The following is a 13442-nucleotide window of genomic DNA, read 5'->3' as shown; positions in this document are numbered from 1 at the left end:
GAACCCGTTCCTCCGGCTTCACTTGATAAAGGGCACACTGCTGCTCAAAGTCCTGCAGAAAGCCATCAATGTCTTCCTCTGCCTCCCCCAACTGTCGGAAGGCATTATACTGGATCTTTTTGTGGCTTACCGTTGAAGGTACCTGGGCGGAGGCCAGAGCTCCCCCTGCTCGCTGACTCTCCATCGTAGCCAGCTCCACTTTGGTCCGCTCTGCCAACTCCATCTTGGCTAGCTCTATCCTGGTCCGCTCGGCCATCTTTTCCTTTAGATCAGTACGCACATCAGCCATCACCTCTCGTATGATCTCTACTGCAGGGTTTGGGCCATAGAACGCCAGTCTGTTCTTTACCTCCCTCTGGAATTCAGTCTCCTCCACGTTCACATTGGGGGGTGCTGCACTGTCGTGTTCCATGATGGCTGCTATCAAATCAGTTTTTGTTTTGTTGCTGGCGATTAACCCTCGAGCTTCCACCAGATCTTTTAATGTAGTCCTTTTTAACTTCTGGTAGTTGTTTTCTATTCATTCCTTTCCTCCTGTAGACTGGGTATCACATCCCGCTGTCACCAGTGTAACGGGGTCTGCCATACTGGAGTACCTTTTTCAGTACCACCACGTGTTTCAGGAGGTCCACTCTGTTTTGGCTGGAGTCGGAATGAAGGACGCTGGCTGGAATTCCTTGATTACATGGGCGCATATAAAAGATCACTGCGTCTCCACATATTTCCAGTATGACAACACTTTACTCACAGGGCACAGAATATATATCACACAGATACAATTGAAAAGCGGCAGGCTAGACATACATTACCATAGCCGCAGGTGGCCGGAGCCTGCCTATATTTACTGTGGGAATTACAAAGGTGGGAAAGGTTAAAAGGGGAATATCTTGCCATCTCTGCCCAGGGGCGCAGCCTGTGGGCTGATGTATTAGGGACATGCATCTCACCTGGAACCTATTATACATGCATATAACTTCACAACATATTCTTGGTGCGGTGGGGTTCCGTAACAACCGATACCTCATATGTGGGGGTAAACCACTGTTTGGGCGCACCGCAGAGCTCAGAAGGGAATGAGCTCCAATTGATGTTTTCAACGCAGAATTGGCTGGAATTGAGATCAGACACAAAGTTGCGTTTGGAGAGCCCCTGATGTGGGGGTTTTCACTTCTTAGGCACAAGTGACACCATTTTGGAAACTAGACCCCCCAAGGAATTTATCTAGATGTATGTTGAGCACTTTCAACCCCCAAGTGCTTCTCAGAAGTTTATAAGGCAGAGCCGTGAAAATAAAAAAAAAATTCCACAAAAATGATCTTTTTGCCCCCAAATTTTTATTTTCCCAAGGGTAACAGGAGAAATTAGACCCCCAAAGTTGTGCAATTTGTCCCAAATATGCTGATACCCCATATGTGGGGGTAAACCACTGTTTGGGTGCATGGCAGGGCTTAGAATGGAGGGAGCACAGTTTGACTTTTTGAATGCAAAATTGGCTAGAATCAATGGTGGTGCCATGTCGTGTTTGGAAACCCCCTGATGTACCTAAACAGTGGAAACCCCCCAATTCTAACTCTAACCCCACCCTTAACCATATTCCTAACCACAAACCTAACCCCAACACACTTAACCCTAATCCCAACCCTAATCATAACCTTAACCACACCCCTAACCTCAACCCTAGTAACCCTAACATTAGCCCAACTCTAACCCTTACGGAAATAAATATATATTTTTTATTTTATTATTTTTTTCCTAACTAAGGAGGTGATAAAAGGGGGTTTTATGCACTTTTTTTATTTTGATCACTGTGATAAGAGAAGAGGTGTTGGATCAAGACCAGAGACAACTATCAGACTGGACAGCGACGTCTGTGGGTATAATAAAACTTTTTTTTCCCTTGCATAGGAGATTGGGACATAAAGACCACATACCAGAATACAATTCTGTCAGATAATACTCAGTTTCTTCCTGAAAATGATTGCAAACACAAATTATTTGGTATTATTATCCTCATTTAATTTGTCTTAAATGAAAAAACACAAAAGAGAATGAAGCAAAAAGCAAAACATTGATAATTTCACACAAAACTCCCAAAATGGGCCAGACAAAAGTATTGGCACCCTCAGCCGAATAATTGGTTGCACAACCTTTCGCCAAAATAACTGCGACCAACCGCTTCCGGTAACCATCAATGAGTTTGTTACAATGCGCTGCCGGAATTTTAGACCATTCCTCTTTGGCAAACTGCTCCAGGTCCTTGATATTTGAAGGGTGCCAACTCCAAACTGCCATTTTTGGATCTCTCCACAGGTGTTCTATGGGATTCAGGTCTGGACTCATTGCTGGCTACCTTAGAAGTCTTCAGTGCTTTCTCTCAAACCATTTTCTAGCGCTTTTTGAACTGTGTTTTGGGTCATTGTCCTGCTGGAAGACCCATGATCTCTGAGGAAAACTCAGCTTTCTCACACTGGGCCCTACATTATGCTGCAAAATTTGTTGGTAGTCTTCAGACTTCATAATGCCATGCGCACGGTCAAGCAGTCCAGTGCCAGAGGCAGCAAAGCAACCCCAAAACATCAGGGAACCTCTGCCATGTTTGACTGTAAGGACCGTGTTCTTTTCTTTGAATGCCTCTTTTTTTTTCCTGTAAACTTTATGTTGATGCCTTTGCCCCAAAAGCTCTACTTTTGTCTCATCTGACCAGAGAACATTCTTCCAAAACGTTTTAGGCTTTTTCAGGTAAGTTTTGGCAAACTCCAGCCTGGCTTTTTTTATGTCTCGGGGTAAGAAGTGGGGTCTTTCTGAGTCTCCTACCATACAGTCCCTTTTCATTCAGACGCCGACGGATAGTACGGGTTGACACTGTTGTACCCTCGGACTGCAGGGCAGCTTGAACTTGTTTGGATGTTAGTCGAGGTTCTTTATCCAACATCTGCACAATCTTGCGTTGAAATCTCTTGTCAATTTTTCTTTTCCGTCCACATGTAGGGAGGTTAGCCACAGCGCCATGGGCTTTAAACTTCTTGATGACACTGCGCACGGTAGACACAGGAACATTCAAGTCCTTGTAGATGGACTTGTAGCCTTGAGATTGCTCATGCTTCCTCACAATTTGGTTTCTCAAGTCCTCATACAGTTCTTTGGTCTTTTTTCTTTTCTCCATGCTCAATGTGGTACACACAAAGACACAGGACAGAGGTTGAGTCAACTTTAATCCATGTCACCTGGCTGCAAGTGTGATTTAGTTATTGCCAACACCTGTTAGGTGCCACAGGTAAGTTACAGGTGCTGTTAATTACACAAATTAGAGAAGCATCACATGATTTTATCGAACAGTGCCAATACTTTTGTCCACCCCCTTTTTTATGTTTGGTGTGGAATTATATCCAATTTGGCTTTAGGACAATTCTTTTTGTGTTTTTTTCATTTTTCACTATCAATCAATGTCTTGATTGATAGTGGTCTGTTGGTAAGAGCGAGCATGGCTGCATCTGCCCCTGATGAAGCTACACTGGGAGCATGTCTATCTGTGTGGCACCCTCCACAGCAGACTAATATGATACCCTTCTAAAAACTTTATTGGTCTTGCTGGTATAATATATTCATTTAGACAATATATCATGTTACATGAGCATAGATTTTCTTTTGCATTGATATCAAGCACATCATATAAAATTAGGTTTGCACATTGCACTTTAATTGTCTGTATTCTAGACGATATAATTTATAGATAAGTGCTGTGCAAACGGATCCATTAAAGTATATTTTCTATGTGGGAAAATTGCTAAAACGCTTGTAGGATTATTGATAAATATACGCATTCCTGTAATGAATTGATTATAATCTGTTTATAATGAGATCTGTGTGTGTATGGATCAAACTTGCATATATTGTGTGTGTACTTTCATACTATATTTGCCAGCTGAGAAGGTTACATTTATTGTGTGCCACTGTACTGAGATTGATACATGACAATGCACTTTGTACAAAATCTGGTCCACCTAAAATCTCTGATGCCCAATTGGTGATACAGTGGGGCAAAAAAGTATTTAGTCAGTCAGCAATAGTGCAAGTTCCACCACTTAAAAAGATGAGAGGCGTCTGTAATTTACATCATAGGTAGACCTCAACTATGGGAGACAAACTGAGAAAAAAAAATCCAGAAAATCACATTGTCTGTTTTTTTAACATTTTATTTGCATATTATGGTGGAAAATAAGTATTTGGTCAGAAACAAAATTTCATCTCAATACTTTGTAATATATCCTTTGTTGGCAATGACAGAGGTCAAACGTTTTCTGTAAGTCTTCACAAGGTTGCCACACACTGTTGTTGGTATGTTGGCCCATTCCTCCATGCAGATCTCCTCTAGAGCAGTGATGTTTTTGGCTTTTCGCTTGGCAACACGGACTTTCAACTCCCTCCAAAGGTTTTCTATAGGGTTGAGATCTGGAGACTGGCTAGGCCACTCCAGGACCTTGAAATGCTTCTTACGAAGCTACTCCTTCGTTGCCCTGGCGGTGTGCTTTGGATCATTGTCATGTTGAAAGACCCAGCCACGTGTCTTAGGCTATTAATTGACTGTCGATCGGCTCTATGTATGCTCTATGTATCTGAGCCGATCAGACAAGTGCAGCTTCAAGTCTCCAATGGAGACTATTGAAGCAAGCAAAAATTAAAATAAAGTTTTTAAAAATGTTTAAAAAAAAAAAAAAAGTTCAAATCAACCCCCTTTCGCCCCATTCAAAAAAAAGCAAAAAAATATCAAATATACACATATTTGGTATGGCCGCGTTCAGAATCGCCCGATCAATATATAAAACGAATTAATCCAAATCGGTAAACAACGTAGCGAGAAAATCGAAAAGCCACAATTACTTTTTTGGTCGCTGCAACAATGCAATAAAATGCAATAACGGGCAATCAAAAGATTGTATGTGCACCAAAATGTTATCATTAAAATCGTCAGATCGCTGCGCAAAAAATAAGCCCTCACCCAGCCCCAGATAACAAAAAGTGGAATCTCGGAAAATGGCAACTTTTTTTTTTTTTTTTTTACAAACTTTGGAAATTTTTTTTCACCACTTAGATAACCTAGACATGTTTGGAGTCTATGAACTCGTAATGACCTGGAGAAGGAACATAACGAAAGGTCAGTTTTAGCATTTAGTGAACTTAGTAAATAAAGCCAAATAAAAAAAAAACAGTGTGGAATCGCACTTTTTTTTTTGCAATTTCACTGCACTTGGAATTTTTTTTTCGCCATTTTCCATTACACAACATGGTAAAACCAATGGTGTCGTTTAAAAGTACAACTCGTCCCGCAAAAAAAAGCCCTTGCATGGCCATTTTGACCAAAAAATAACAAACTTATGGCTCTGGGAAGAAGGGGAGCAAAAAATGAAAATGCAATATGAAAAATAACCCTGGTCATTAAGGGGTTAAGTATAAAGAGGTTACATTCCTCTATAGAGAAAGACAGATACAGCCAAGACATCAAACGTACAAATGACCAGAGACTGCACAGCAGCCACTACATCATGGCTCAATCACGAGGGACACGGATCTATTATTCTACAGGAAACAACCTAGTGGACCTCGGTCCCAGTTGGAAGAATACAGATCTGCTCCATTGACCATAGATGAACCATTGATACGTCTGGAGAAAGCCAGGATTGGGACGCGATGGTTGTCTGGCTCCATGGAGATGTTCAGAGAAGCCAGGTTGTGACCCTCAGGTCAACTGGCCGTGTACCTTGTCGTTACCTCTCCTCTGTGTGCTTGCCACAATTGGGGTAGTCGACCCTGGGAGCTCTGAAGTAACAGCTGCCAGCAAGTACGACATCCTGGCAAGTCAGTGGAAGGGCGAAACTCTAATGTGCACCATGGGGTATTTTATTGGGACTGTTCTACGTGTTATCTGCCTGTTTTGTAGTTCAATAAAGCATTACCACACTGTTTTACCCTCACCCTGTGTTGTCTGAGTAGTATTTTACTCACGTTAAAGGAAAAGCGGGCGTTCGGCGGGATGATCCCTCGTCCATGCAGATTCAGCTAGCGGACCTGCGCACCGGCCGAACCCTGTCTCAATGAGCTTAGACGTCACAGCCAGTATTCTGCCCACAGGTACAAGGGGGTCCTGATCTGTACAAGATCTCCGACCGTAGGCAAATGTCAGATCTGCACAAAGCCCAGCTAGTGCCAACATTAATCTACCATCTGTGGTTGTGAAGAGGTTAAAATAAAGCTAATTACAAAAGTGCCTATAAAGTGTAAATACAAATAGACCAACACACCCTCGGGGGATATACAACAATACGGAAAGGATTGTATTTGGTCATTCGTATGATTCATTTGCACACCTGATACACAAGTCTATCCGCAAACATTGGCCATTACTCCATACAGCATACCCTGACATTCCCAAGTTCAAGGTACCTTTTCTCCCTTGTTTTAGGCGAGCCCCCAATTTACGGGACACACTAGTTAAGGCAGATATCGGACCGGATAGAACAACAAAAAAACTGATTTTTACACCACCCCAAGACAGACACTTTTCCATGCTTAAATTGCACACAATGCGATAATGTACAAAAGGGTCCCGAGATCTCGCACCCCCTGACTGGGAAGAAGTACAAAATTTAGGTTTTTTTCACTTGTGATACCTCCTTTGCTATATATATAATAATAATAATAATAATAATTTTATTTATATAGCGCCAACATATTCCGCAGCGCTTTACAAATTATAGATTATTACAAATTATGTATATATATATATATATATATATATATATATATATATATATATGCAATTAAATGCCCCTGTGGGCTGTTGTATATAGGAGAAACGACACAATCCGTCAAAGATAGAATTTCCTAACATAAGAGTACCACCACTGTAAGAATACGTTACTCCCAGTCCCCCATCATTTCATCTCCAAGGGCCACACAATAGCACAATTAAAATTCCAGATTCTGGAACTAATTCCATATTCTAGGAGAGTTGGGGACAGCATTAAACAACTTAAACTCCGTGAGGCTTTTTGGATCCACACACTCGATACTTTATTACCCAAAGGGCTCAATAGAGAGCATGATCTCCTAGCTTTTATGTGATAAACGGTGTTCGTATTATCTGTGCAACAGTATTTTACAGTGTCTGCTCTGTTCTTGAATGATATGGTGTATGTTGTAACTTCTTTGTTGATTATGCCACAATTGCAATCTGCCGTCATGTTATGTGGTATTGCACATTAGCCTACTTTTGTCTTTTCAGACTATATTGTATTATGCATTTGAGGTGCCCTTTATGATGTTGCTGGCAACCACTTTCTCCTTTAAACTAATACTTCTTTGCCTCTTTTTATCTCTAGAGCCGTACATACTAGCAATATGGACTCACCGGCACTTCTATTACATTGCCATCATACTCAGGCTCCACCTCTCCCACCATCCAGATCATCACCACCGGCACTATTTGGAATATAACCCCTTTTTTCTTTTCCACTGCGTCAATCACTGCTGGACTCCAACATTACTGGCACGCCTATCGCCTCTTTAGTATTCACGACCGTTCTGTCCACCATATACGGCCGCTGTCACCTCTCTATTGCACCGCCTACTGCTGGAACGCAAGTGCATTCGGTTAACCATGCCTCTTCTTCACTTTGGAACGCAGCAGTCTCACCAGAGCGTACGGCCATCAACTTCCGGCCGCGGCTGAATCTCTTTTTCTATTGGTGGTCTCTCTGGCTCCAAGTCCCGCCCCTTCCCTTCTATACCCTGCACGTCACGCACTTCCTCATTGGACTAGCGGCGGACACCGCGTCCATGTACGCCACGGCGGCATGCAGCACTTAGACTGTACATAGGCGAGTATATAGAAAGGCATCTTTACCTCACTTGTTCTAATCTGGATCTTTGTTTTCAACCTGGCACATCTACCTTTTTGAAACTTGAAAACTGCAATCAATATGCTCCACTTAAAACTTCTCCGGTATGTGTTTGCCTTTTTTCTCCCCTCCAACAATCTATACCACAAGATATGCAGCTCTATTTCTTGGTTTCTCGTTTAAAACAGAACTAGTGATCTAATTGTGATCCATTGACGCTCTCAGCAAATCTCCTCCATTAATACACTGGTACGTGTTATGATATTGTATTATCATATTCTTGCCCTTGTTCTTTGCCGATTTGGTTTTGTAGTCCTATGAGATATGGATTTGGTTTTGTAGTCCTATGAGATATGGATACCTACATTAACACATTGCTACTGTGGGACATCCTAAGTTCTCTGGTGTCCAGCTATACCCTATTCGAATTAATATATTTATGACCTGTTCTCTATATGTATCCTTCTTGTATATACTTTGTTTATTTTTGTTTTGTATCATTATTATTTTGTAGTAACTGATGAAGGTCTGAGGTCAAGACCGAAACGTTTCCTTACTACAGTGAACCATATTAAATCCTGCTTTTTTGATCATTTAACCCCTTAAGCCCCGAGGGTGGTTTGCACGTTAATGACTGTGCCAATTTTTACAATTCTGACCACTGTCCCTTTATGAGGTTATAACTCTGGAACGCTTCAACGGATCCCGGTGATTCTGACAGTGTTTTCTCGAGACATATTGTACTCCATGATAGTGGTAAAATTTATTTGATATTACCTGCGTTTATTTGTGAAAAAAGCGGAAATTTGGCGAACATTTTGAAAATTCCAAAATTTTCCAACTTTGAATTTTTATGCCCTTAAAACACAGAGATATGTCACACAAAATACTTAATAAGTAACATTTCCCACACGTCTACTTTACATCAGCACAATTTTGGAAACACAATTTTTTTTGTTAGGGAGTTATAGGGGTTAAAAGTTGACCAGTAATTTCTCATTTTTACAACACCATTTTTTTTAGGTACCACATCACATTTGAAGTCATTTTGAGGGGTCTATATGATAGAAAATAACCAAGTGTGACACCATTCTAAAAACTGCACCCCTCAAGGTGCTCAAAACCACATTCAAGAAGTTTATTAACCCTTCAGGTGTTTCACAGGAATTTTTGGAATGTTTAAAAAAAATGAACATTTAATTTTTTTTCACACAAAATTTACTTCAGCTCCAATTTGTTTTATTTTACCAAGGGTAACAGGGGAAAATGGACCCCAAAAGTTGTTGCACAATTTATCCTGAATACCCCGATACCACATATGTGGGGGTAAACCACTGTTTGGGCACATGGCAGAGCTTGGAAGGGAAGGAGCGCCATTTGACTTTTCAATGCAAAATTGGCTGGAATTGAGATGGGAAGCCATGTTGCGTTTGGAGAGCCACTAATGTGCCTAAACATTGAAACACCCACAAGTGACACCATTTTGGAAAGTAGACCCCCTAAAGAAATTATCTAGATGTGTGGTGAGCACTTTTACCCACCAAGTGCTTCACAGAAGTTTATAATGTAGAGCCGTAAAAATAAAAAATATTTTTTCACAAAAATGAACTTTTCGCACCCAATTTTTTCTTTTCCCAAGGTTAACAGAAGAAATTGTACCCCAAACATTGTTGTGCAATTTGACCTGAGTACGCTGATACCCCATATGTGGGGGTAAACCACTGTTTGGGTGCATGGCAGAGCTCGGAAGGGGAGGAGCGCCGTTTGACTTTTCAATGCAAAATTGGCTGGAATTAAGATGGGATGCCATGTTGCATTTGGAGAGCCCCTGATGTGCCTAAACATTGAAACCACCCACAAGTGACACCCTTTTGGAAAGTAGACTCCCTAAGGATCTTATTTAGATGTGTTGTGAGAGCTCTGAACCCCCCAAGTGTTTCACTACAGTTTATAACGCAGAGCCTTGATAATAAAAATAATTTTTTAGCCCCCAGCTTTGTATTTTCCCAAGGGTAACAGGAGAAATTGGACCCCAAAAGTTTTTGAGCAATTTGTCCTGAGTACGCCGATACCCCACATGTTGGGGGTAACCACCGTTTGGGCGCATGGCAGAGCTCAGAATGGAAGGAGTGCCATTTGGAATGCAGACTTAGAAGGAATGGTCTGCAGGCGTCACATTGCGTTTGCAGAGCCCCTAATGTACCTAAACAGTAGAAACCCCCAAGTGACCCCATATTGGAACCTAGACCCCCCAAGGAACTTATCTAGATGTGTTGTGAGAACTTTGAACCCCCAAGTGTTTCACTACAGTTAATAACGCAGAGCCGTGAAAATAAAAAAATTTTTCCCACAAAAATGTTTTTTTAGCCCTCCAAATTTTTATTTTCCCAAGGGTAACAAGAGAAATTGGACCCCAGAAGTTGTTGTCCAATTTGTCCTGAGTATGCTGATACCCATATGTTGGGGTAAACCTCTGTTTGGGCGCATGGGAGAGCTCTGAATGGAAGCACTGTTTTACTTTTTCAACGCAGAATTGGCTGGAATTGAGATCGGATGCCATGTCGCGTTTGGAGAGCCCTGATGTGCCTAAACAGTGGAAACCCCCAATTCTAACTGAAACTAAAAGACAGTTTTTATTTATTTATTTTTTTAAATCTGTTTATTAGAGTTTTCTGAAACAATACAAACCATACATTTTCAAAGTTGAAAGTACAAAAATGTAACAGTATTGAATGAAATTGTATCCCCAAAACCCTCCCTCCCCCACATAAACCAAAACATGAACCCCCAATCTCTGCGTACACTCGACCATTGGAGTATCTCATGGAATTGGTGAGTTGCCACCTATCCACTCTAGTAAATACCATTGGGTATTTTCAAACTGTGCTCTCAGTTTCTCCCTAGTCTCCAAAGGAAGCGATGGAATAAATGTAGCCCATGTGGAAAAGAATTTGCCTACTTGTTTTTCCTTGTTAGTCCAACCACTCCATTCTGAAAATGAACTGAATTTTTGTGCGAATGAAAGGGAGCGAAGGGACCAAAGGACTCAACCACTGGTGCAAAATACTTTTCCTAGTTGCTGAAGCCCAAATCGTAAGTGTTGCCTTGATGTGTTTGGGTAATTTGCGAGACGTCTCATCTAAGATATTAAAAATGGCCCATTGTGGAGTGAGTATGAAGCCCACCCCACAAATTTTTTGCAATTCTTTATGTACCTCGCCCCATAGTCCCCGAATTTGCGGGCAGCTCCATAAGTGATGGTATATGTCAGTATTATGGGATTTGCATTTGGAGCATAGGTAGACGATGGATGGGGACATCTTAGACTGCAGGCAAGGTGTGATATAGGCTCTATGTAGTATTAAAAGTGCCATGTCTGTATAACTGCTGTATGGCAGAATCTTTCTTTGAGTCACGGTAGCCTCAAAGAGATCACTCACCTCCAAGCATGGCATGTCCCTCAGCCACCTCGCCACTCCCGTAGTTTTCCCTTCCCCCACCCATTTTCTACGTAATATTGAATAAATGTTGCTTATAGAAGCTGGGTGAGATTTTGCATTTCGGATAAACCCATCTAGATTGGTCCTCCCCTCCACTATCCCCCCCATTGGCTGACATTTCTGTACCAAGCTGCGTGCCTGAAGAAATAAAAACGGTTTATTGTTAAATAATGGGAATCGTTGTGACGCCATTTCAAAGGATATTATTGAGAAATTAAGATCCAATAGGTCTACTACCTGCCCGCATCCCTGGGAAGCCAAAAACTTATCAAAAGATGATACAGAGCCCCTCAGAAACCCCGGATTTCCCAAAAAGGTCTGGAAGGGGGATAGGTTATACCTTAGCTTACAAATCTTCCTGCAGTGTCGCCAGGTTTGCAGCGTTTGCCATAGTGACGGGTGATCATGTATTCCCACTGGGAGGTCTTCCCCGCCTAAGTGTAATAAAGCCGGTAGCGAGATGTGTGGGTAGAATTGTTGCTCCAACTCAACATTTGCGAAGTGAGAAAGACCCCTAATCCAATCAATTGCATATCTGAGGTTAGCCGCTAAGTTATATCTTCTCAGATCAGGAAAGTTAACACCACCCTCCAATCTTGTCACCTGTAATCTTGCGAGACTTATACGTGATCTACCACCAACCCCCCAATGAACTTTCGGAAGTTGAAGTTCAATAATTTCAGATCTGATCGAGTCAGGAGAAGGGGCAGTGTCTGGAAGGTGTATAGCAGTTTAGGAAAAACTATCATTTTAATTAAATGGCATCTACCAGAGAACGACAGTGTGAAGTGTTTCCAAGAATGGAGAAGATTAACTATGGAGGAGATTAGTGGTTTGTAATTGGTTCTATATAAAATAGATGGGTCTGCAGGTAACCGTATCCCCAGGTATTTGATAGATTCCTGGCACCAGTGAAATGGGAATGTGGGGTCTCCCAACCTTCCGGATCTAAAAACCGCCAAGGCCTCAGATTTACTGTAATTAACCAAATTCTCTAGAGTATGCATGATGGCCGGGATTGCTTTTTCCGGGTTGGCAATGAATTAAAGAACATCGTCAGCAAAGGCTGAGATCTTTACAGATGTAGCTCCCACCCTCACCCCCTCAAAAGCTGCCTCGTTCTGTAGTGTTCTTAGGAAGGGGTCTAATGCTATGTCGAATAAAAGTGGGGACAAAGGGCATCCCTGTCGTGTCCCCCGCTGAATCTCAAAGGGTTTGGATAGAATATTGTTCACAGACATCCTGGACAATGGCTGTTTGTATACTGATTTGACCGCTTCACAAAACCACGGGCCAAACTCTCGGAATGATAGCAGATCATATAGATAATCCCAAGCTACTCTATCAAACGCCTTGTCAGCGTCAAGACTTACCACAATAGTTTTCATATGTTTGTGTGCTCTACTATAAGATATGGCACTCACAGCTGTCCTAATGTTGTACGTGATGGATTTCCCGTGGATGAATCCAGTTTGTTGTGGCGATATCAATTTTGGAATTATTTTCTGTAGTCTGTCTGCCAGGATTTTTGTGAAAATTTTAAAGTCCGAATTTAATAACGAGATAGGTCTATATCCCTCAACCTGAGTGTGGTCTTTACCTGGTTTTGGAAGAACAATAACCACCGCCTCATTAAACCGGTCTGGCAGGTGACCAAGTCTAACTATGTTGTTAAATAACTCACTCAGGTGGGGAGCTATACATGTACCTAGGATCTTATAGTGTTCATTGCTGAACCCGTCTGGGCCTGGTGCTTTGGATACTTTAAGTTTAGTTATAGTCTGTAAGATTTCTGAGGGTGTTATTGGTGAGATAATGATTTCCCTCTCTTCCTCTGCGAGCGCTGGAGCAAGGTGGTCCTTAAGGAATTCCCCACTACCTCCACCTGCCTCTGACCTATATAACTCGCTGAAAAAAGAGCGGAACTCATCCACTATCTCTTCATTTTTTATTAAAGTGTGGCCATTACGTTGTTGTATTTTATGTATTCTCGTTGGTTTCCTATATGGCCTTGTAAGAGATGCCAACATCTTCCCTGGTTTGTTAC

Source organism: Ranitomeya imitator, chromosome 8 (assembly GCF_032444005.1).
Source record: "Ranitomeya imitator isolate aRanImi1 chromosome 8, aRanImi1.pri, whole genome shotgun sequence".
Taxonomy (NCBI): Eukaryota; Metazoa; Chordata; class Amphibia; order Anura; family Dendrobatidae; genus Ranitomeya; species Ranitomeya imitator.
This window is presented reverse-complemented; position numbering follows the sequence as displayed.